This window comes from Limulus polyphemus, unplaced genomic scaffold (genome assembly GCF_000517525.1).
Source record: "Limulus polyphemus unplaced genomic scaffold, Limulus_polyphemus-2.1.2 Scaffold957, whole genome shotgun sequence".
In the NCBI taxonomy this organism is placed as follows: Eukaryota; Metazoa; Arthropoda; class Merostomata; order Xiphosura; family Limulidae; genus Limulus; species Limulus polyphemus.
In genome coordinates, this window is record NW_013666567.1 from 113,115 (window position 1) to 140,839 (window position 27,725).

Here is a 27,725-nt window from a genome sequence, read left to right on the forward strand (position 1 = left end):
TTGAAATAATTACAACTATTTTTTGGGGATAGATAAGAAACAAATGAACAAAATAGTCAAATTATACATCAAAGAAATCTTTAATTGTTCACTTTATTCAATTCATCTTAAACTAGGCTATTTCATACCTGGATTTATTTAAGAATAACATTTTCAAACATGTTTTTTTGTGCCAATTTGTGTTAAAACTGAAAAAAAAGAAGATAATTTCGCTAATAATGTTTAAACTTTACAAGACATAATAATATTACCACTTTTTTGTTAGGTGGTAATGGAATATAACGAACCGGAAACATCTTTGTAATGATATCAAAGGCTTAGGATATCAAACAACAGAAGTTTTTCTTAGCCGGCTTCATAAACATTTTGTCCTCAAAGTGCACTTTACACATTCTATTAGTTTTTGTACATCTGATTCACTCCGAATATTTTTAATTCTTGAAAAACAGGACTCTTTTTTTTTTTTTTTACTTTCTAAAACTAAGACTTTTAAATAGTTAGATCTGCTTACATTTATTCATTTTTGAGAAATCGAAAAAAAATTGTTGCATAAGCATTCTGACAATTTGGAGCCGTAAACCAACTTATTCCTCTGTAAGCTGCCATTTTCAACAGTCGTCAATATAGTTTATAATGTCTACCATTTGAGGGCAGCACTTTCAGCAGAATTGCTATTGAGAGCATAAAATATGAGTTACATTGTATTATTAGTATTTTTTAGTTACTTCAGAAACTTAACTCTTGAAAAATTAATTCATCTAGAATTATTGACTAACACACTTTATTTTAGAGTTGAAGCTGTGGGTTAAATCTTAAGAGACATAGGTTATGCGTCAGCTCTTCTGTTACTTGAGAAACGTTAACTTCAAGTTAGTACTCCTACTATTACTTGCTATTTTTTTAATATTGTTTATATTTGTCGATCGCATTACATACCCTTGTTTTTTGGTTTTAAGAACGCGAAGAAATGTTAGAGACAAATGTTTATTGTTTATTAAAAAATGTAGGAAGAACCAGTAGTAGATCATGGTGTAAAAATGTCTCATACCTTTAATCTCTATTAGAGCTTGTCTTACACTTAGGCGACCTACTTTCATGAATGAAGCAAGATAACTGAGATACATTATACATCCATCAAATGTGCAGGATTGTTTTAGTTAAGCACAAAGCTACGCAATGGGTAGCGAAACCCGGTTCCTAGTGTTGCAAGTCCGCAGATATGCCGCTGTGCCACTGAAGGGCAATATTACAGGATGAGGAGAAATGTATCAAAGGATTATTAATAAGAAACGAACATAAATCTATATAAAAGATGATAAAGAAAACTACATTTTGTTTTCTTCTTTAAGTAGTAAGCCAAATATATATATTGGGTGAATAATCAAATGTTTGAGAAGGAATATAAAACAACCTATGCAAGTTTCACAAATAAAGTGTAACCAAATCTGGAATAATTATATAAAGTGAAAGACATATTAACAAACGTGCATTAACTGTTTGTTTTTTCACTCTCAAGTCATTAATAATCACAATACTTGTCGAAAAGCTTAGCCCTCATCATACTCTTTTCTTCCTTCCCTAAATGTATTTATTTTGATCAGTAGGTACTCTAATCAACAATAAGCTATCGATTGAATCGAACTTTCTTTCATACGTCACTAGTCTATTAATACTCATTTCTTATTTGTTCTTGATATTGGCTGATTTAGCTATAAAAAATACTTCGTATATATATGTCATGAGGTATTTCTTGATATAATTATATAAATTATATCAAATAAATTATAAAATATCTGTTGTTTGTTTTGGTGCAACTACGCAGAATAAAGAGATGCTAACGCTAATAAAACATTGAAGACGTGCATCACATGAGTCTGTTGGGTGTAGGATGAACAATACTGTAAAGGTGATGTTTCTCTCCCGCTAAGAAAGAACAAATTGGTGTGCAATAAAGTAAAGAATGTAAGGAGGAGGAAAGGCAGATGGACTGGAGGCCTTTCTCAGTGTCACATTGAAATAACTTACACGTGGCTCCTTTTCTCGTGTAATCGACACACACGACATTGAGTATTCTTCTGTTGTACTAAATTTCCACTATTGTTTACAGTCCAGATGTGTTTATATGGTTGCTTTCACAGTTTTCTTTTTCAGGAAAATAACTCTGAAGTGAAATAAACATTTTGTGTTTACAGAATTTATTAAACCAGATGTTTGCCTGAGATGTTCTGTGACTAGGTTTTCTTTGTATCTGTCTTTATACACAGATCTATATACTGATAATAATAAAAACAGGTGTTCGAAACTTTACTGATGGATTTGTTTAAGAATTTCTTCTAAAGCTACCTAAAGAGCTATCTATCTGTACACGGTCATCCCTAATTTTGAACCAATATATAAAAGGGATGACAGCTGGTCAACAGCACTCACTGTCAATTCTTAGTCTGACCAAATAGTGGAATTTGACCGTTACTCTTATAGCGCACCCACAGCCTACGCATGGAGCGTTTTTCTCACTTCCGGGTCGCGAACAGTGAATCCTCGAATTCATAGTCCGGCCACCCTACCCTCTGCTCAATGCCCTATATTAATGAGATGCAATGTATATATCAGTTATACGATGACAATACATGTTGATTTCGTCATCATTTTCTGCCTTTCGAATATGCTTCATTTATGTACTTTTGTTATGGCTGTACAAATTAACAGCAAATCGCGAGTTTTTCTTTGAATTATAATTATCAGAAGTGATTCTTACTTTTCATTCTCATATGAAATGATGCTTATGACATAATTTTGAACAGTGTACAGATAATAAATTTATAGTTCCACAAAAGTCAGATTAACCTTCACATGTAAAAGTCACGATAATTCTATGCACTACCAGTTTTTTACTAGACAATGTTGTTTGTAATTAAGCACAAAGCTACACAATGGGCTATCTGTGCTCTGCCCACCACGGGTATCGAAACCCAGATTCTAGCGTTGTAAGACATCTGCTTTCATCCGTAACAGTGCTGTTTTTAACTTAAGCTATTTAGTTGCTTCAAATAAATCTACCGTTAATTGTTTTGTGTTTAAACGCTGTGGCCATCGCAGGAATCGTACTTTTAATTTTAGCGTTTTTCACCCTCGAGTCAACAGGTGGTTGTGGCAGGTATAACTTAAGACTTGTGTGAAGAATTACCAATTTTTAGATTCAGGTTCATTTGATATCAGTCTTTTGGTTTCTTCAGGTGATTTAGTATCGTTGAAATATACGTTAGTCATTTATATGAATTACCTGTTCGTGGTCTTTAGTTTATGAAATAATTCGATTAAACACATTGCATTTTATTTACAGGACTAGAGAATATATTGGAAACATTTCTGCTATATATGTGTAACGTGTTATCAACTGAAAGGCTCGCTACCCGACAGCTTCTTTTGTCAGGCAGGACTTCAGACTCTTATATACACATGAAACATGTTAAATCAACAAGGCTGAAAAACCATCCCTCACTTTAGTTTCTAGGGTCTCTAGAAACTTTGAAAATAGCGACTCCATTCTGTGAAATATTCACATGTACCTAACGCTGTCAGCTGTTTAATTAGTAGTGAACATAAGGCGGTCAGTGTTCACCGACGCTAAGTGGTGTTAACCTCCAGGCAGCAATAAACTTGTAATTCATGCGTGAAATGTAGCTCACTCGTAATTTCTCCGTATCATAAAATGATACACTCCATCCAGTGACCTCGGCCCTTTAGGGATATTAGTTCAACACGATTTTTGTCAACTTAATGGACCAACATGAAGTTCAGGTGATGAAATATAAAATTAATACAGCTTGCCGTTTTACACTTTGTAGTTGTTTATGCTTTTTCTCAAATGAATATCAGAAACTTCAGCTGCTGATGACGTTCAACCAACGTCATACATCAACTATCTGGCAGTAATTTACATTAGAATATTCACTAAGTGAAACTACCCTACCTTTCTTCAACTTTTAAGAATTAATAATAATTATCTTTATATTTAAATAGTTGTTCTTTCAAGTAGCCCCCAGTGGCACAGTGATATGTCTTCGGAGTTACAAAGCTAGAAACCGGGCTTCGATACCCGTGGTGGGTAGAGCACAGATAGCCTATTGTGTAGCTTTGTGCTTAATTACAAATGTTCCATCCTTTGAGTATATATATCGAAGGCTCTGGTATTGGGATTATAAGGATTGTGAAATAAAGACACGTCGAAGCTGACCTGAGTTTTACACTATTCTTTGATGTCACCTAAAACGAATTAACCACTAAAAACCTTGCTTTTGTCTCAGATGTGCACCTGCAATGTATTACGAATATATTATTTTCGCACATATTAAATTATGAATTAAACGCAATATTTGAAAAATAAAGATTTCCTATCCAGCATAGAACCCACGTATTATAGTATTACTAACGTTAAACCTAAATATGAACAATAATGGTGGGCAGACGTTTTGTGATTTGCGAGGACCATTTCAAAATTGGGAATAATAAAGCTCATAAATTAATATTAAATACATCCTCATATATATATATATATATATATTATATAATGTAAAATATTTCTATCTTAAAGGACTGTAAGTGATTTAAATTTAATTCGAAAGTCACTATAAGTATATTGATGAAATTTTAAGATGTCAGAATTGTACAAAATTTATCACATTTTGATGATTATTATATCAACATTCTTCTCAGTAAGCCTTTTTTCTTAATATACTTTTTAGTGAAATTAGATGAACAATTTGAAATTGATATTTAAATATATGTAGTTAAAATACGAATCTTTCGCTTTTCCTTCAAAAAATATCACGTGACTGGAGAGCATATTTTCAATGATTACACACGAACTCCCAATCAAAGAATTGTTAGATTAATTAGAGTCCATTCTTTTCTGAAGCTTTTCCATAGTTTATCTACTGTGGTTCAGTAGAAAATAGCGTATAAAACAACTACTAGTGAGACCCAGATATAAGAGAAAATACAAAGTTGTCAACATTTCACCAGAGTTAACCCGTCATCTTCAGGATATCGCTGGGTTAACTCTAGTGAACATCTTGATAATGCCGTTTTATCTTCAATGAAATGGCCACACTTGTGCAGATATTTTCGTTTATATCCTATTTTTAGCTGCTGTTTTATACATATTCATTTTCAAAATGTGTATGATATCTCCAGAATTTCAAACATATTTCAATAATAATGTAATGGTATTTCGTTTTGTATTTCTTTTTAGTTAAGCACAAAACTATATAATAACGGTTATCTGTGCCGACAACGGGTATCAAAACTCGGTTTTTAGCGTTATAAATCTTCATGTATGTTTGGTGATGAGCTAGGTGAGTCCCAAGTATCCGAAAATATATTTTTCTTTATTCCCCCTCCCTTTCAAACATACACAAGTGATTCTCACGTAATATACTAAACGTTACACAGTAATACATTTTCAACTGTTAAGATGTTAAGCTAAGATGTTTCAACATATCCTTTAAATACACTAGTTGAGTCCTGACACCTTCTTAAGTGATCGTTCACTGCGAACAAAATAATAATTCATTTAAACTTTTCACAGTCGTTCTTCAGCTACGAATATACATAGTAAATGTTTTGTCTCCAACCAGCTATTTTTCTTTCGTAAAAAGTTTTTCGTTTATTAACCTACGACGGATGTTGTGAACGAGTACTTTGTGTATTAATTTTTACTTCTCAAATATTTGTGATGAAGAGTTTATCTGTTGTGAAGTCAATTCATTGGAGTCCTTGTATCGATATACCCTTGTTTTTCAGTTGGTTGCGACATTACAAATGTCGTCCTTACAGGAGTAGAACGCTATTAATTTCTATTCGATATCTTCAATTTACTTATCAGATAATTATAATAACTACGTTTAGAAAGGGAAGTAACTTAATATCCCCAGGTCAAAATCCATTTTCTCACACTTGGCCAGTGCATCAATTTTATTCTATTATTCGGGATAAAATAAGGACGTGTTCTACTAAGTGCGACGTTTCTGTTCATCAGTACTCGGTTTCAAAAGTACTAACCGAGAGCACCTTCGAGAAATATCTAACAAAAATTATGAGAAGAACAACTCCAAAAAATAGCGAAACCTATTAACTTTCGATTAGAGTAAACTATGTACTTAGAAAAAAACTAAAAATGGACCTGGACATCAGTATAGTTAGTTAAATATAATTTTCTTGCGTATCTTAAAGATTTGAATTCATTGTTTCATCAGGTGGGTACCCTCACTGTCAACGATATTTTCGGCCGTAAACCCAATAACATCTCACGAGGTTCGACCAACTTAGGAGACTTAGGTTAGTCTTAAGTATATATTCTAAGCTAACAATGTAAATCAGTTTTTTATAACACAAGTTTAATAATTAACGACAAATTAAATTAAAATAAACATAATTATATTCGATATACTAAGTAGTATAATAACATTATTAATGAAAGGAACAATAAAAATGACATAGCTTAGTTTGGGAACCCATAAACATCAGTTCCTTTTCTAAACCATAGTTGTTGATGTATATTTCTTAAAGTGCTTTGTTAGAGAGAGAAAGAGTCACTCCCCTTCCCTCCTCCCAGTAGCTCAGCGGAAAGTCTGAAGGCTTATAACGCTTAAACGGTGTTTTGAGGTATCCGTGGTGGGCACAACACATATAGCCCATTGTGCATCTTTGTGATTAACAACAAATAAATAACTAAACAAAGAGAGAGACAAAGATACTCTGTACGCCTACCCCACTGTATAACTTATGAAGTATGACTATTACAGCCAGATATTTTGTAAAATGCATATTGGTTGGGTGCACTAACTTTCTCATTGTACAAACAAAAACCAATGTTCATGAAACAAATGAATTAAAGATAACAAAATGATATAATACTTGATCTAACCATTGTAAAGTAATAAGGCTAAAAGTAAAAGTTATACTAAAGGTTCGTCAGAAGTCATTATATAATTAATACTTTTAATATATTCACTTCTGCAGCTGTACTTATACTAATTATCTCTTAAAATGTCATACTTGGAAGCGCTTTATCGTTATAACCTTCGTATGAGTGACCACTTCTTTCTTGTGCACAATCAAATTGTGTGAAGTTACAACAGTCACAAATGCGATTTTCTAAGTTGGTCCCTAAATGTAAGACTGCGCTTCAATCTCTAATAAAAACCTCATTACAAAGTTTACAAACTTCAATCACGAAAGTCATAATGTATCTTTGAGAGTCCGGTTTTAACAAACAGCGAAATATTTGAGATGAAGTGAGAATGGTGAATCTTCTTAAGAAATTATCTGAAGAACTCCTACCAGTAAATCCAGACGTATAGTTTGTTATGTATCTGAAGAACTCCTACTAGTAAATCCAGAGGTATAGTTTATTATGTATCTGAAGAACTCCTACCAGTAAATCCAGAGGTATAGTTTATTATGTATCTGAAGAACTCCTACCAGTAAATCCAGAGGTATAGTTTATTATGTATCTGAAGAACTCCTACCAGTAAATCCAGAGGTGTAGTTTATTATGTATCTGAAGAACTCCTACCAGTAAATCCAGAGGTGTAGTTTATTATGTATCTGAAGAACTCCTACCAGTAAATCCAGAGGTGTAGTTTATTATGTATCTGAAGAACTCCTACCAGTAAATCCAGACGTATAGTTTATTATGAAAATGAATTAAGTATGTGGAAAAAAATAATTGACACATTTTGTTTGTTCGTATAAAGCTATACAAGGAATATGTGTGCTAGCCGTCCCTAATTTTGAAATGATAGACTTGATGGAAGGCAAGCTAGACAATAGCACCCACCGCTAACGCTTGCGCTTATTTTGCTTGTCAAATAGCAGGATGTTGACCGTAATTGTTATAACGCACCCAAGGCTCTAAATTGCGAACCCATCAATGGTCCACGCCTTACACAAGTATCACAGATGTGACAGGTTTTGCACATTTAGGTCAAATATCATAGTATCTAAAGGATGATACTCCAAAAAGTAAAGAATTGTAAAAATAGTCTAAAATTTTACATGAATAGAATCAAATGTCACTGTAAATGCTACCGAAAATAGTTCTTTGCTTTATTTAGTTTCAGTTCATGACAATTCTTCAAGAGTATTTGACCTGAGGAAGAACGGGAGGGAACATCATTCCCATAGTTAATATCAATTTTGTCCTCTTTCTAACAAATGTTTCGATAATAATACTGGCGTACCTTTAATGACACGCGTTTGTACAACTACAGTCATTATGATTCTCCCTGTGTCGAATGTTATTTCCGTCAACCATTAGTAAAGTTGGTTTTAACTTCTTCTTATGCAAGGTTATTGATAAATCTTAATTTTGATCCAATGAATGACTGATCAATGAGGTAATTAAATTCATGATGTAACACATTGAGAAGACTGAGACCCGTGGGGTGGGGGTGACATAGGGGTAAATAGCAGGTGTGGTGACAATCGGTTCAGCGGTTCGCCAGTAACAAGCGGACACACACACACACAAACTTCATGAAATTCTTGTAAATTACAGTTCGAGCACTCTCCAAGTTACAGTTTACTTGAAGGAAAACGGCGCTATTTGATAACAATGCATATTACTATTTATACCGGTGTAATAAATTAGCTATATTGATTACTTACTGGATTAATTTTTTGTTTCTTTATGGGTAGTTTGCTTTATTCAGGAATTAAAGATAACTTATCCACTTCTCGTTTAACCTTGGTGCCTATCATGCCCTCTGGGATCGAGCCATCAAAGTTTGTTAAATTGGTAAAAAACAACAACAACATGGACTGATAATGATGTGATATTCTTAAGGTAAATTTGTGAGTGTGTAAATATAGTTAATTCACTGTTTTGTTCTCTTCCCTCAGTAACATACAATAATTAGTTTAAGAATTCAATAAACAAGTAACTACGATTTCCTTTGAACCTTTCGAGAGAAAAAAAAACTGAAATACGGTTGCTAGTCTAATTAGAAAAACAAATCAATAACAAATATTTATCCTACAAAGTTACTAAAAGATAAAGAAATCGCTATGGATGTGCTTCTTAATTTTGTAGTTGTGGAATAGGTGCTAAGTTTGTTCTTAATCTGTGGTTATCACAAGCAATTAAACATTTTAAATTTAAATTTTTATTTATATCAAGAAAGAAAGTTGTTAGGAGCTTCCCAGCAGTGACGTGATGTCAAATCTTCGAAAGTTAAAAGCTCCGCCCAGATATTTGTCACTTCATGTATGAACCAATAACAAATATGGGGCGGTACCCATTCAGTAGTGCGTGCAGTAGCAATAGTTTGACACCACAAAAGTTAACAACAGTTAGAAACACGCAAAATTATAAATTTTGAAACAATAAGTTGGAAACTTTTATTTCTTATTTTAAAAATCTGTAAACGAAATTATCAAAGTTTCTTGTATTCTTTGTTTCCATAACAAATGCAGAGCTATAATAATCTCTAGTCGACCGCCCTAAGCTTGAACTGCTGCCTTATAGCCACTAAGTTAGAACCTTGAATGTTTGATATTCAACATAACTTATGTTCCCTAATAGAGTATCAAGCGCAAATGTGGATACGCATACACTCCAAGTAGTCGTCTACTCACCAGTTTTAAGAGTGCTGTAGACGGTCTACAACATAATCACTGGATCCGGGCTTCAACTTGACTGGCGGTTTTCAGTCTTTCAACTAGGCTCCTACCATACAGTTAACATAACAATTGCCAAGACATAATTGGTCTGAACTAGACATCATGGGTGACCATTACTATAGAAGCGTTTCTCCCTCCTCCAAATCCTGCTTGACTCTCTTTTCTGTCGAGACGCTTTTATCCGTTTGGACTCGCATAGTTTCATTTCAAGGAAACATTCAGTTGGTCATTTACCAAGAATTGCTTCAAAATTCTAATTGTTACAAATTCCAACTGTTCACATTTTTTTACGTCATTCGTCGAACATTTCAAAATATACTTATTCCATCATTAGGTCTATTGATGTATAACTAAGGTAGAGCCCTTACGATATTGGAGAACATGAAGCTTAGAAAATAGTGAGGAGAGAGCAGTATGCAGAGTTAATATTAACATATATCCTTCCAACTAAAACTGTTTTAATTTTAATAATAAGGACATCCATCAATCTGAAATCAATGTATCCTACATAAATTATGACTAATGTATTATCATTTATTTTCAGTTTGTATTTTTTCATGTTTGCCATATTCTTTACTAATTTTAATGTTTTCCTTGTGCTCTACAGTTTAGTTCCTGGTTTACATGTGTTAACTCTATATATACTGCTCACTGGTGAATTACTTTACATATACTGATACATCAATACATCTTTCTAGAGTTTACTTCCTGGTTTACATGTGTTAACTCTATATATACTGCTCACTGGTGAATTACTTTACATATACTGATACATCAATACATCTTTCTAGAGTTTACTTCCTGGTTTACATGTGTTAACTCTATATATACTGCTCACTCATGAATTACTTTACATATACTGATACATCAATACATCTTTCTAGAGTTTACTTCCTGGTTTACATGTGTTAACTTTATATACTGCTCACTCGTGAATGTTCTCCAGCATCATCAATGTAACTTTAGTCCATTTTTTAAAGCGAATGAGTAAATACATTCTAGTTTTGTACTAAACATGCTATAACATTAGTTGCTGAATGTAAGTAACGTTTGGTCATCATAAATACTTAATGAGTATCTTATTTTATAAATGTGTCAGTATCGAAACCATTTTAAACGACCTGAACTTACTACGTATATTTAGACATACCTTTACTGATGTGTATAGATATTACTGTTCATTTTCAAGCTCAACCGTATGAGATTTATAACGTTTTCAACTAGATTTTTCGAGAATATAACTTTGAGACTAAAAGTATAGTTTCTATTTCCTCATTTTCAAAAGTCTCGTATTCATATATATATACCTAGCTTTAACTTTGATTAATGTATTTCTGTTAGTTACCAAAAAATAAAACTATTTAATTATTTATAAGCTTATATCGGTCTCTTCTTGTCATTGTGTATAAATGATGTCATGTGATAGTGTTCTTCTTCTTATTTCTTCTTCTTCTTCTTCTTTTTTGTTGTTGTTGATCACATAGAGATTTGGAACAGTAGGGCATGGAGGAATATAATTAAAATAATAAAAGAAAATTCACAGAGAATAAGAGAAGAACATAGGTTGATAGCAGAATAAACTAAATAAGATAAAAAGAAATAATTAGTTGAATCAAGAGAGGAGATCATCTTTTGTTTCTAAACAAATCAAATTACTAGCCAGGGGGGGAATTTAAATCCATTACTTCTGCCCTCTTAAGCCAGAGATTATTGCGAGAACTTGGTGAGTCCTACCCTTAAACTTTCTTTACAGCTTTTATAAATTGATTTAAACCTCAATGGTTAACGGTAATCACTCACTAACCAGTTGATCTCTTAGTTTTGTTAACTGGCTGTTTTGTTTACGATAATTGACGCAATTTATGCTGGATATAATTAAGAACACTATGACATCAACGAGGATTTATTAGTACTCATGCTGTTCCCCTGGGAATCAAATCTGAGGGCTTATAGCGCTAAATGTCGGGTTTCGATACCTGATGTGGGCAGAGCACAAATAGCTCATTTTGTAGCTTTGCGCTTAACAACAAACAAAAGCTGAGAAAAATAATCATACCACCGTCTGGGAATCAATTATATTGAAGATACCTTAAAACAGAGTATTTAACTTGTTCAATCAAGACAGGCACATCAAGTTTTAAAAATGGCGGATTGTGACACTTCTTTATCAAAACGTGAACATCTCAGGAAGCAAGCGCTTTCAAGAACTAATTTGCTATTACAACAAGAGCTAAATAACAAAAACTGTCAACGTGCGTTTAGTCTCCTGTGTTAAGTATCGAAATGTTAAAAAATGAACCTATCAATGTATATATTTCGAATATATTATTACTGCATTCCTCTAAGCCAAGTTTTGCATGATATTTTGTACACGTGTAAAACAACATAGAATTATTAGTAAAGAAAATCTGCTAACTTTTTACAGGTTTAATAATCTACATATTACTTGTTAATTATTCAATTTGTTGAATTTCGCGCAAAGCTATTCGAGAGTTATCTGCGCTAGCCATTCCTAATTTTGAAGTGATAGGCTAGAGGGAATGCGTCTAGGTTAGTCTTTGCCAACAGTTAGTGGAATTGACCATCACAATATAACGTCCTTATGTCTGAAAGAGCGAGCATGTTAGGTGACGGGTTTGATGCCGCAACTTGTAGACTGCGAGTCGAGCGTCCTAACCACCAGGCTATACCAGGCCTTCACTTTGTTAGTATAAATGATAAATAGGTTTGTTTGTCTTAAGTACAAAGCTGCGAAATCACACCACAGGAATCGAACTCCAGATTTTAGTATTAAGTCATCGAGTTTACCGCTGACCTACCAAGGGGCGTGATAGATGGGAAACTGGACTAAAACTTTTCAACGTTTTAACATTTAAACTTTATAACACAGTTTTAAATTCCATATAAACTAGAACAATAATGTTATAAAGGACAAGATAAAGTGACATGTAAACATACTATGTTTCCTTCCTCCTTGTATTGATATAGGAAAATTTCAAAATTTGTTATTTGTTCAAGTATTTGCAGTTTTTACATAATCTTGGTCAAGAAGATCGTTAAGTTCCTTTAGCTCCAGCTACCTATTGTTCTGTGTCATTCACCTAGAGTAGCGCCTCTTGTTTTCACGTGAACAAAATAGACACAAGGTCACTCATAGCGTGTGAAGCCAAACAGATATGTTTTCTATTGGTAGTCAGATGAACTCTTGAGGTAATGATTTCTTGTATTTCATTGGGATGAACAGTACACGTGAGTAGCATTAGTTAGTCTGGGTAAGTGTGACGACGTTAACGATTTAAGTAGCTAATCTGAGATTTATTCAGTCTTGAACACGATCTCAGCCGATTATTCTCAAGCATCGGGTCTGTAGATCACAGCCTTGGCACTTGGATTTATTGATCCCTGCCAGGCCCGTTTGTTGATATAGTTTGTCTGAGTCGACTTATCTTCTTCTCCATCACCGCGACTTGCCTCAACATCGCTTTTGTCTTCACTTCTGCCATCTTCAGGCATCGTTTTTTTAATTAATCAATTCATTCTCTTAACAGCCCTATAATCATAATCTCGATCAGTCTATAAAAGCCTAACCCTCGTGCTAATTTCAAAATTCATAAGTCTTGTGCAGGGCGAAGGAAAATTGTTCAATCTTCGAGCACCCCTGATGATTAATTATTTCTCTAGAAATAATTAATTTTCACCAAAATAACTGTCATTTAGTTCAGTACATTCAGTCTGTAACGCGTCTCAGCCAATACGGCCTGTAATATGATCACAGTCAATGCAATTCGAAACCCGATCTCGAGATCTAAAGTCTTAAATATGAGATTCTCCAGTTATTTTTCGAGCTGATGCAGAGTATCTTCAGAGATTCTCCAGTAGAGGCGAGGTTCCGTTGTGACACGTAAAGAATACATTGTAAAAGTTTTCCTTAAATAAATATTGCTTATTGTGATTGTGCGTTTGTGTCAAGTTACTATATTTTTCAAGAATTCTGTTGGTTAAAGAATATAGAATTATTTCGGAGCAGATATCTTAACGAATCTGTCGTTGTTAAGAGAACCTGTCCTGTCACTCTTTTATCTGAGAATACCACAACACTTAACACATGCTTTACGGAAGTCAGAAAAAGAGCAACAAATATGTGTTACAGCATGAGCTCAGAAATAAGAAGTAGGAGAAAATAACAACTATTCAAAGTGTATTCACAGACAAATGTGCTAAATGTCAGTAATATCCTAATATATTTTGTATATTATAGCTATAACGTGTCTTGAGTAACATGCTAAAACATTTGTTTAGTGTTACCAAGGTAAAGTTATTATTGTTTTTCCGCAAAACTATGCAATTGGCTACTTGCGCTCTGTCCACCATAGGGAATCGAACCGCGGATTTTAGCCTTGTAAGTCCGTAAACTTATTACCGCTTACCAAGCGCTAAGAGTATACAAAAACGCCTTTATTTACTATATTTTACAGTTTTGTAAAACAAGGATACATTGCATTAATTGTTTATATATATACATGCCTTTCAAGTACGATGGAAGTTCGCCTCTCACTGAGGAGGAATAGCGATGAAACATTATCAAACGTATAGACAGGCAACAATAACCAATCTATATAAATCACTTACAATATTCATAGCTATGTCATTACTCTTCTGGAAAGCTCAATAACGATAATAAAAGCCTATTTAGAAAAAGAGTCCAAACAATAATACTTAAAAGTTGCTGATTTTTTAATAATTTATTTGGTGTAATTAATATCCTAAGAAACGGTAGAGTTTTAATTTTACATCTTTACAGCATATAAACTTCTTAAAAACACGCCGTTTTCAGAACAAAACTTAACGGTACTAATATAACGGATTATGTATAAATGAACACACTTTACACTGTTTTCAGAACATCACATGGAGCTTCAAGACTTCATTGATGACCTAGTAACATTCTGTGAATTTGGCTTTACTAGTCACATGTATAAATACTGTTGTCAAGGTTCATCCCAATCTTTATACCATCAGCAAATTATTGGTATTACCTGAATAGTCATTGACCGACAAGCGAACCACAGAAACTGTTATGCAGATGATGGTGTTTATACCTAATGGTCAAGAAGTGTGTGATGTACAAGTAATTCATTATTCATTTAGACAACTTTGATAACTGTTTTTATTCAATATACATTCATTGTGACATCCTCAAAATTAACCTCAATTCTCTCGATGACTCTTAGGTTCTTTGAAATATAAGTATGATGAAATTGTCACATGTATTATAAAACACTTTTAGAATCGTGAAGCGATGTTTTGATCTTATGTACCTCTTTCTGTTCCTCTGGTATTTCTGTTAGACTTTTATTTGCCTCTATAGTGCTTTCTTTTCTAAGGTTGTTTATTTGAGTCAGATGTGGCCTAGTAGTTAGTACACCGAGCTGCGGGTCGAAAGGTCCAAAGTTCGATCCCGCGATAAGCGCTGTTATTTCATTTTTGGCGCATTATAAAAGTGTAAGTCAATCCTGCTATTTCAGTAAGCGTATCCATGTTGTCAGCAGATGCAGCCAACTGGTTGCTTTCCATCTGTTCAGCTGTTTTATATGAAAGACGGCTATGCTTGGATATAGAAGTCTCTGACCTGACAGTTTAGCCTATTTCAGTAAGCGTATCCATGTTGTCAGCAGATGCAGCCAACTGGTTGCTTTCCTTCTGTTCAGCTGTTTTATATGAAAGATGGCTATGCTTGGATATAGAAGTCTCTGACCTGACAGTTTAGCCCATATATTGCTTAAGGCGCCATTCAGATTGAAAATACCAAATATTATTGTATATTAATTTCACTTAAGTGCCCTAAAGTGATGTCTGTTCGTAGCATAGTTGATGTACGAAAGCCGTTTTTGTATATTGCTATTTCCATATTATCATAACAGTATGAAAGTTAAATTCATTGTTTCATATTTTATTTTCCTTAGCCGACTCATTCTTCTGCTCTCGTAGTTACTACTTAAATGATCAGAATTTTTATTAGTTCAAGTTTAAACATATTAAAAAGACAGTTGTCTGCTGAATGACTTAGAAGAATAAATTAGTAGCATCAACATTATTCAAATCCTATAAAATATATAGGTTCACTGTGGTGAATAAAACACAACTAAAACATCATACAGAAAATCGGGTGTAATAGTTGCAGTAAAACGTTGTCTCAGTTCATATAAACGCGAAGTTAGTTCTTACAATAGTAATTACGTACATAACCTGACCTTATCTTACTGTTTATCGTGCTATTAAGCCTAACTTTGTCGTTGTTGTTAAAACATGCGATAAACTCATTAACATAACAAATACTTATTCTAACGTATAGAAAACATTTTATGTTGTTGTTTTTGTTCTTCTATAACAAATAAACTTATAGACCGGAGAATGCTGATATCACCGTAGAAACAGGAATTTATTTGTAAAGATAACTAACAACTAAAATTTTTTATTTCCTTAATTTTTATTTTAGTTATATTTGTGCTGCGTATTGCTAAGCGTTATATTGTAGCTTCAGTTGATCTGTATTGCTGAGCGTTACGTGGCTTCAGTTTTTGTGTATTGTCGAATGTTAGGTGGCTTCAATTGCAGTGTATTGCTGAGCATTATGTAGCTTAAGTTGCTCTGTATTGCTAAGCGTTATATTGTAGTTTCAGTTGTTGTGTATTACTGAGCGTTATGTAGCTTCAGATGCTATGTATTACGAGAATTATGTTGTAGCTTCAGCTGCTGTGTATTGCTGAGCGTTATATTGTGGCTTCAGCTGCTGTGTATTGCTGAGTGTTATATTGTGGCTTCAGCTGCTGTGTATTGCTGAGCGCTATGTTGCTTCAATTGCTGAGTATTGATAGAAGCTATTTAGCTTCAGTTGCTGCGTATTACTGAGCGTTACATGGCTTCATTTGCCGTGTTTTACTAAGCGTTATTTAGTTTCAGTTGGTGTGTATTGCTAAGTGTTATTTAGCTTCAGTTGGTGTGTCCATGGAAAGCACCAATATTTTTGAATCCTGTTTAATTTAAAAAATAATACCAGGAACCATATAGTGAAACTAGTGATTAAAGCTGTCAACTCTGCATGCTGATATTCAGAAGAAGAGCAACTAGTCGCTGGACAAGACAAGACTATCGCTTAAAAGTAAGCGGTAATAAACTTGACGATGTGTGACAAGCATTCCTCGAGTAAACACAAAAGTGCCGATCCTAAACGGCCTGTGGCAGGCAACGTCGATTAGAACGCACCGACTAGCCTTAAAAAGCACACAAAGTAATATCCGGGTCAATGAAAGAAAGACATCAAAGTTTCACTTAATGGCCCATAATTGGTCAGTGATCTGGTTCCCAATGTTTTCAACTCAATACTGTTTGTGTAGCGCACAGTTTGTTTTGGGTGTGTACAGGTGTGTCATGGCAGAGCTGTATAAGTAAAAAACACGAATATACATCTTAGTCCACACTCAATGTACCACGTCATTAAATGTATTTTAATACACTGCAGAGTTTCTAATATGAAGCAAAAAGGTAAATATAATAATATAATGATAAGGGACATTTTTTAATAATGTTTCTTAAGTAAATAAATTGTCCGGGACAATAAACTAAATCACAGGATGGTTCAATATTTTATGGATGTGTTGGAAACTTTTTTGTAGTATGACATCTCTGCATGGTTCTTCTACGAGATTATTCAACAAAAAAAACATGTATGTGCAATTCAAGTAGCAATTCAAATCTCATCTTTGAAAGAATACTTCAACTCACGTTGTCAGATCAAACTGTAATGTTTCAAAGAACTCGAATTCTTATTTCACTGATAACGTTTCTAATGCCATTTGTTGTTATTTTTATTTAAGATTTCTTAATTCGACCTTTTCAAAAATGGTTTTGTATCTATTATGAAAACAAAATGAAATTATATAAACCAAATGAATGTTTTTTTGCGGAATGTGCGAGCGATCTGTGATGGACAATTTGAAGTAAATTATTTTACAGGATAAATAAATGTCAACGGACATTTCTAATAAATATTTTTTTGCATTCTAATTTTAATTATGATGTATAATTGTCTGTTGAAATGTAATTTATCTTATATTAAAGACTAGATGTACGCATAAAATATACTTCACAGGATGATATAACTATTCCACTCAATAAATAAATGCCCCCCCCAGTGTCACAGCGGTATGTCTGCGGATTTACAACGCTACAATCCGGGTTTCAATACCCGCGGTGGGCAGAGCACAGATAGTCCATTGTGTAGCTTTGTGATTAATTACAAACAGTAAATAAATAAATAGGCAGATAGGCAAAGATGGATAGACAAATAGATAGAGAGATAGAGAAAAACGGTGTACTATAATATATGACGTTTAGCTGAAATCCTAAACTGGGTAGTCCTAGTACTGAGCGAAAGACCTCGTCGGCTCTAGATATAATAGATATAATGTGGTTGGTATATTATTATTTTTTACTTTTGGTAAGTTCTTATAAATTAATAATAAATTTATATAAAATAGTTGACATTTTCTAAAGTTAGATTTTATTGAACTCTAACACCATAAAAGGCCTCTTTTAAATGAAATAATAAATAAACACATTATTAACTGCATGATTAAAAAAATACTAAATTTTCCTTTTTACAGCGCAGACTGTTCAAGAAGTACCTCAATAACAACAGGTCGGGTCAGATTTAAAGTATTGATTTTATTTCTAATCAAAATTTAATGATTCGAAGAATTTAAAAAATCTCAACTGATTAAAAAACACACTGACCTGATTCTAATGTTCTATATATGTTGAGAAGGTAAGAATAACTACTACTATTATTATTATCTATCCCAAAGAATGCAAGCAGTTAATCAACTTACAACAATGTTCGTTCAAGGCTTATCATTTTATTATACATGGGCAAGCTCATTTTTCTATATCCTGGCTTTGATATCATATCTCCGTTTTGATGACTTGCCAATAAGCTAATAAATATTCTCAACAACAAGACGTAGGGGGGGGGGGGCAATTAGGCAGGAAGGCAACTAAAGATGAGCGCGAAATTGACAATAAACCCCAAAGTGCCCACTCTAAGGTTCGCTCTAGATTAGTTTCATCAGCTTGGTTACTAAGAGCGAAAATACATGTATGCACGAGACCGCGAGAATAAGCTACCTTTGGTTGCTAATGCTAGCAATAAGCACACACACACATATGTTTCACGAGCCAACGAAGAGTCGTGAAATGAAAGTTTCCAATGTTGGAGTAAGACTGTACAAGTGACACACACACACACAGTGCATTATTAAATGTAATTTACTGCCAGTAACATAAGTAAAAACTGACAGTCGTTATAAAAAATCAGCTATGACTCGTTATAACAGCAGGCAGTTGTCGGAACGACGTCGTGGACAATACATTTGTATAAATGCAGCAACCACAAATATATATGAGTGTTACGTCACTTCGAATGGAAGTATGGGTCTGTTCGCAGAGTTTATATGTATGAGTAACACTTCAGTTTATATTATATATATATATTGTGTTCTTAGTTGTCTTTTACTCACCACAGTGAACCTATGTTCATATAGGATTTGCATAATGTTCTTTACTTAATACTTCGAGCTGTATTTAATTCCATTTGAGTGTATGATTATATAATCTATAATTCACTGTTTACTTCCCTCAAAATACGGTAACAGTGATTTTGTAGTATAGTTTCAGTTTTGTTAGATGCTTGTTTGTTTGTTTTGAACTTCGCGCAAAGCTGCACGAGGGCTATCTGCGCTAGCCGTCCCTAATTTAGCAGTGTAAGACTAGAGGGAAGGCAGCTAGTCATCCCCACCCACCGCCAACTCTTGGGCTACTCTTTTACCAACGAATAGTTGGATTGACCGTCACTTTATAACGCCCCCACGGCTTAAAGGGCAAGCATGTTTGGTGTGACAGGGATTCGAACCCGCAGATTGCAAATCGAGCGCCCTAAAATACTATAACACTATCTTTGTATGTATATAAATTTATTTATTTTTTGTTATACATTGAAACAATTATACACTGGGAAACAAAAAACTTTTTCTCTGTATCTTTTATGAAAATGGCTGTTTTTGAGTAATTTTGGGGCATAGCTTACGAAAATCATAATATATTTTTCATATCTGGTTTGGTTTTTGATATGTTGTACCCCTGCCTTAAGACTCATATATGACATAACTTGCCATCATTGATAGGTTTGTTACCTGAGAAAAAAAAACAACATTAAGAATTAAGGTTTAGATTATTCTGTGAATAAGACTATTACAAAGCAGGATTTCAAAACTGTTAAAAGTGACTTTTTGTGATTTCCGCTTGAATATTGAGTTACCTTCACGCTTGAGCATCCAGCAGTAATACCCCATCATAGCTGGGTCTCCCTGGTAGTTCTTCTCCATTCTCGTAATATCTGGGTTAAAACGTTCACCATGCTCATCTGAGACGTAACCAAGATTTTCAGGGGAAAACTCTAAATGAGTGTGGAAAAAATGTATTTTTAATGACATCCGTGTACCACTCTTTTAATCTGGATGCCAGCAGTTTAGACTGTGACTTGGATAGATACAAATCTCTTGCAAAGTCATTCACATCATCTTGGTTGATGAAATAAGGCTCATTGGATTTAAAGGAGAGAATTCATCATCTGTGTCATTCCCATGTGCTGATGATTCATCAGAAGACGAGGATATTATTTTTTTTTTGTCAGTTGGTGGTGTGGGAACTGGAAGTTCTTCACTGTGAGGAACTGGCTTCATAGCTGAATCCACATTTGGATATTGAGCTTTGTGTCTATTCTTTGCTTTGATTCCGGTTATAATTGAATGACAGAAATAACAGTCATTTACATGGTTCTTGAGTTCACGCCAAATCATAGGTACTGCAAATGGCATACTCTTACTTTTACCATTCAACCATTCCCTCAGACTTACTGCACAAGGATTGCAGCAAATGTGTGGTGGCCAATTCTTATTTGGATTCCCAAGATGACAACCAAAGTAGTAGAAGTAAACAGGTGTAATATTTCTGCGTTGCGAGCTTTGTGTAAAAATACCACAACCATAACATAATGAATAGGGTCGATTTAAGCAACCTCTTAAATAATTCATATCAATCTTATCAGATCTAAAAAAAAGATAAATAAAATTAGCATATGGTATTATAAGATATATTTATGAATACGACAAATTATAATATTGTATAATATCATATCATGCCATGAAGCACCGACTTATACCCATTATTCATGCCCCATATTTCCTCATTACCCACTTTATATTGAAAATCTAAACCTTATGTGCAAAACTGAAGTTTAATTCTATAAATAGGACTATCAATTCAGTAAAAAACAGTGATTTTAGAGAAAATATTAATAACGCATGATTATCTCTACCCCTGATCTACCCCTACCCCCACATGTACCACCGTCCCCTATAATGAAAAAACTGAACCCATTGTGTGAAAAATAAGTTCATTTTCGTAATCAGCACCTTCAAATTAGTAAAGAATGATATTTGTTTAATAAGATACAAAAATGTTGTTGACCAGTGTTATTATATTTTGTTATTACCTACTTTTGATATTCTGTTATATCTATATATATTTGAAACATTCAGGTTTATCTATCCACTTGTGTTTGTTTAGTCTTGTGATAAATGGCGCCGTAAGTCTTCTCTAGTCAACACTTGTATTTCATATTGACCGACAAAGCACTGAATGTCAGTTGTTATCTGTACCATTCATCATAGTCTGACGGTAGGTTGTAATACTGAAAATCTAATAAACTCTTTTATGACGTTAAAGCACCGGCATGTATTACCTTATCTGTAGAAACAAATGTAAACAATATAAACAGCAAGTGGGTATATCGCAGACCAAACGTTGAAACTCGTACGCTTCTAGATACACACGTATAAACACGAGAGTAAGAAGAATTGGGTTTGTTAGCGTGATCTCAAATGTATTTACTGTGGTGTATGTGTTCATTCCCTGGATAAAAATACAGCTGTGCATATCTTAATATCGTTTCATTAATACCTGAGTAAAACTTTTATCATGAAACAGTCGATGTTAAACCTGTTAAGAGACTATTTATTTATCATAAGTGTACATACATTCGCAACTGTACCCCCCAAGTGTGCTTATAAAAGATTGTTTGTTTCGGAATATTTGTGCAAAGCTACACGAAGGACAATCTTTGTCCCTAATTTTGAACTGATAGAGAAAAAGAAAGGCAATTAGTCAACAGCACCCACTGACAGTTTTTGGCTACTCTTGTCTGACTCTTACAGTGTACCCACGGTCCCAAATTGCGGAGCACTTTTTTATTTTTTGAATAGGGTCACGAACTGTGAACTCTCAGATTCATAGTCTGAAAACACTAGCCAATAACTCACACTCTAGCCTTAGAATGAAAGAACAAATGTATAGCCATGTTAGTGTATCAAAAAAATATTGTTTGTATTTAGATTTCATGACTAAGTATAATAATTACTGTCTATACATTTATGTTTCAGACGTACACATTTGATCAAGTATTAGAAAACAGAAAACTCCGCCAAAATGTTAGTTAATACAACTGAACTCTAACTCTCTAGTGACTGGTTTTTTGTTGTTGTTGTTGTTGTTAACGTCACTGCGATATTTACGTAATTAATGTGTTGGAAAAAAGCAACAATAGGAAAATGTTAGTTTTAGTAATCAATTGTAAAATATACTCTTAAGTAAGCCTATCTGAAGAGGTGACACAGATGCTTGTGTACAAATTGGTATGTGGTGGTGAGTTTCTCTTCTTTGCGGATTTGTATAGTGAGCCCCTCCAGCCCCAGTAACCAGTTTGAACACAAAAGATTTAGACATCAGCCAGTTTGGTAAATAAAGGTTTACAGTCATTGTAAATAAAAATCTGTTTTACTTACTCATCTGCGTTTGTTTTTCCTCCAAATTCGAAATTATTCTGTGCGGTACAATTCCGGAATCTGCGTTCTTACGGATATTTTAAACTTATCCTTTTGATATTGATGAAACCGAATACCAGTGAATAGCTGTGGTTGCTAGAAACAAAAGTTATGGCTGTTAACTTGTGCTATTATGGATACTAGATGCTACAATTAGTAATACTCACAACAAACGTTATTTCTTTTAACTATCTCTAGTTATGTAGTTATGGCCGCTAGTTACTAAAACTTGGTTTGGTTTGAATTTCACGCAAAGCTACACGAGGACTAACTGCGCTAGCCGTCCCTAATTTAGCAGTGAAATACTAGAGGGAGGTCAGCTAGTCATCACCACCCACCGCCAACTTTTGGGCTACTCTTTTACCTACGAATAGTGGGATAGACCGTCACATTATAACACCCCCACGGCTGAAAGGGCGAGCATGTTTGGTGGGACAGGGATTCGAACTAAAACTAAGACTAATGCTTCTAGTGTGAATGGCTCTGGTAATTACTGCAATTAATAGGAACTGCAATTATGATTAGGACTGTGTTGTGATGGCTGTTCAGCTTTGGCTCATCCACCACTTTCCAAAGTTAACAATCATTGATATTTGATATATGCATTATTCTTTGTAACTGTGAATTACCTAAATATTTCAAAATATATGTTTGATATTTTTTTTCATAGTAAGGAGACACTTTGGACTGGGAAATGAAGAAAAAGCTAAATATATTTTTGGAATTTTTTTACCATCACGTAGGCGAAGATTAAGTAGTGGTTTTTGAGCACTACATCCACTGAAGCTATTTCATACTAATGTATGTCTTATTGCTCTGGAGGTAAATTTCACACCTATACTTACAGCCAGTTCATTAGCAAGATCTTTACTAGGTTCTCATGTATCATGTAATAAGTATTTAACCCAAATTCTTCGATATTACCAACACTACTAGTTTCACATACCCTTCTCAGAACTTGCGTTCAACTTCTACTGAATCAAGAAATATCGTTTAAATTTGTTGCATTAGTAGCCTTCACCAACCAAAGCTTTAATTTTTACAAATTTATCATGCGGCATTTCTGTCCTCAATATGAACCAATTACAAGAGCTATAGCGCTCAAACTCAGTTAACTCTATTGTGACCTATAGTTTCATGATAGTCGTCTGTACGAAGCCAGAGTACTGTTTCTATCCCACCACAATGACTGTAGATTCAATATGTCTAGACTCGTTGGTGCAGGTAGTTTTCGCTCCATGCAATAATCAAAACCAAAAATTTCGTGACAGGAATTTAGTTTTTAAAGGAAAGAAACTGGGTTGTTCAGGGATATTTATATCCCCCTTCGCCCCGCTCGTGAAGTATTTTTATAAATGTGACGGCCAATCCCACTATTCGTTGGTAAAAGAGTAGCCCAAGAGTTGGCGGTGGGTGGTGATTACTAGCTGCCTTCCCTCTAGTTTTACACTGCTAAATTAGGAACGGCTAGCGCGGATAGCCCTCGTGTAGCTTGAAAACAAACCACTTTTATACCATATTTTCTAAGAAGGCTATCATGTTTAAGTCGAAAACATACGTTTTGTTATATTTAGTTTAACTGTTGTACGCGTTAAATGTAACAAAGAGCATATGAAGGTACAAGTACTGGACAAACTTCAGGTGCGCCATAATATTTCTGACTTGTGTTGCTTGTAACCTTCCTGAAATAAGTTTGAACATTATTATTAGTAATGTTCAGGTAGCTTTATAAAAAAGAATTAATTGGTTTTACAATATAGAATAATTCAATTTTACTTTATGTAAACTTTCAGAATAAACTTTCTTTTAACACCAAGTTTGCCCCATTCTTTATTTTTAAACTTCGAAAATGTCACTAAGAGTTAAAAACATTTTGGTCTAGAAAAGTGAAATAACAAGTTTGTAATTTATCCAATAATTCAAATATTGTTTAAAGCTAAGCACAAAGCTTCACAATGGTCTATCTGTGCTCTGCCCAACACGGATATCGAAACTCGGTACCGTACCGCTGTTTCCACTGGGGGGGGGGGCAATAATTCAAGAAAACTGAGAAGGAAACTATTAACATTTTACTAACTGCCTCCACAACATTTACAAGTGCTCCTATAAGCACTTCGCGAGTTATGATAATTAATTATGTATTCATTAGAAATGTGAATCTCAATAGAAAATTTTCCCACGCTAAAATTTGAGGTTCAGTTCCTTTCGGTGGAAAGAGCGCAAATAACCCATTGTGTATGTAGCTTTGCGCTAAAATGAACAAACTAATGGAAAAATAGTAATAGTAAAATAACCCATACCTAGGAATAACGTCATGAATTTGTCAACAACACAAGCAAGCATAGCAGGATTACCAAAGTAAATAAAATTATCGGCTAAATAAGGATGATGAGAAATATCAAAAAACTGACGAAATGGCAGAGTCTATGCTTCTAAGCAATCATCATTAATGCTGAAAAGTAAGTGTCTTCATGAGGGTGGTATACTTTCTTATTCTACCGCTTGGGCCATAAAACCATTACCTATGACAAGGGGACATTGTGGTTACACTTGTTTATGATGATCGGCTAATGTCTGTTGTATAAAAGTGTCAATTTCTGATTACTCTTGTATTAATTTCATAACCCAGATTTCTGCGTAACAAGTGGAGCTGACTTATCATACGTTTGCTATATAAATAAATAAGATAACAAATAAAAAGGCACGAGATCAAGATCAAATTTTATTTCAATAGTGGGAGCACTTTCGTAAATTTAAAATCTCTTTGCTGAAGAAAATAAAATATCCAATTGGAAACGAATATTGTAATATTAAACGTTAATATAAATAATTGCTCCTCGTTGGCTCAGAGGAAAGTAAGAAGGTTTATAATGCTAAAAATTTGGTTTCGATACCTGAGGTGGGCGGAGCATAGATATCCCATTGTGTAGCTTTGTACTCAAATACAAACATTAAAAAGTAATAATAGCTTCTAAAACCCTACTTTTAAATTATACTGTCTTATAAATTCGATGATTTAAACTTTTCAATGAAATACTCTTCATATGTTAGCCTTTTATCATTATTTTTATATTTCCAAAAATGGAAAACAAACAATAAAAGGTTCCTTAAGGCATTATTTTCTATATATATATTAATATATGCCTAAGAACATTCAAGGCAAGTGTCTGCTTGTGTTGCTTTTCACGTGTACGTTGTGAAAGTGTAATTTAAACCTTAGATTTTTCGATATAAAAGTTTTTACAAAGTGGACATATTAACAAATAAATACAATAGTATTAATATTTAAAAAAAAAACACCTTTCTTACACTATTTGCTATTTTAGTAGTCATTTCTAAGTAACCTAAAGTACGTAACTATTAACTTTATGATAACAGTTAGTAGTAATAATAAAATATGCTGTTACAAGTGTAGTAATTCTAACCCTCCAAGATATCAAATAAATATTTGACCTGCTTTAGTTATGTGTTTTATTGTTGGAAGTTATAATTACAGTTTATGAATTGTTATTATTGTTATTGTAATCAAATGTACAAAGTTTACATAGTTTTTGTTTGTGTTTAAGCTCTAATATTATTAAAGTTACTAGCAGAAATATCCACCCTCCTGTCAGGTATAACTGCTGGCTCCTGCGAAAGGCTATTCTGGAATTGTCTGATAGTTCTACAACAATGTACTCATACTCAATAATGTTCACCATTCATGAGAAAAAGAATCTTATCATCACAGAGTAGATTTTATTAAAGTATTTCTTTATAGATGCAGTTATCAAAAATATGTGTTAATTAATTACTTTCATGTCGTTAATAGAAATAATCGTTTTACTTTGGCTAAAATAATCATTACAGTTGTAAGTAATTATATTTACAAATGGATGAAATTAAATGAACTAAAGATATTTTTACTTAACAGAAATTATTCGGGTCTCAGAGATGTCACTTTTTTTTACGTTAAAAACATGTTTGACCAAAAATTAATAAGACCAAACCTATATTACCTTTTATTTTAATCTATTACCCGAATGATATACTAGGTAATTAATAGAGAAAATATAATAGAAAGTTGTGTTTAATCCAAAAATTAGAAAATCGGTAAATCTTACAATGGAGCTTGCAATGTATACGTCCAAAACTTGGATCTCGGAAACTACCGCACCGATCATCACCATTCATAACTGGGTAATATTTTTATAACTAGGCAGTATTTGTATAGCTGAGCAAGAAATAAAACAATTGAAATTTACATAAAAATGATGTTTCAGATTTAACCAATAAAAATTACAAACAAAAAGGAGTAAGTTTCAGATTTAACCAATAAAAATTACAAAAATGAGTAACTTTCAAATATAAAACAATCAAAAACGAACGCACAACTCACCTATGGAAGCGAGCACTGCCCAATGATTAGCGTGTTGCACTATGAAGCTGGAGTTCCGTGGTTTGTGTCCTGTTACCGCCAAAACAATTCACAAATCCCTCCCTCACTTTGAAACCATGGATGAGTTATAAAACTGACGGTCAAATCCCACCGTTCTATCTGACAAGAGAAACCTAAGAGCTGACGATGAGTGATGTTGACTAGCTAAATTCCTTCAAGTCTATCATTTCAAAATTAGGTAAGGGTATGCGCAAATAACACTTGTGTAACTATGCGCGAAATTCAACAAACACGCACACACTTATCTAAACTGATATTATATTTTGTGGCTCTGTTGCATGCCACTTAAACAAGATTCTTTCTTGTACACCATGAAAATATTCAAATAAAGAGGAAGAAAAATAGTTAAATGTCACTTGGCTACATAGTTTTACATAAACTCTATTAAACTCTAAGGAATATCAGATTCTTTATTTTGTGAAATTTGCCTTGCTTTTGTATTTGCATTTCATTACCACAAAATAAAAAATATCATTAGGTAAGAATCTAGTTTACCTAAGAAAGATAGAAAGTGTGTGCGTTATCTAGTTTACGGCGAAACCCTCGGAGTAATAGATGAAATATTTGTGTCATGACAAAATATTGTTTAGAAAAATCACAGCTTAAAC

General features: G+C 33.6%; 1 protein-coding gene and 1 long non-coding RNA gene across 4 annotated transcripts in view; one reads left to right on the plus strand and one right to left on the minus strand.

Moving 5' to 3' along the window:
* Nucleotides 1–27,725, plus strand: part of LOC106461432 (AN1-type zinc finger protein 2A-like) — a 126,557-nt gene that overhangs the window by 9,650 nt on the left and 89,182 nt on the right. The window lies entirely within an intron of this gene.
* LOC111086253 lies at nucleotides 19,845–27,194 on the minus strand. The gene is made up of 3 exons (XR_002610976.1): nucleotides 27,058–27,194; nucleotides 22,641–22,775; nucleotides 19,845–19,931 (listed from the first exon to the last, which is right to left on the minus strand). It is a non-coding gene; the product is annotated as an uncharacterized LOC111086253 (long non-coding RNA).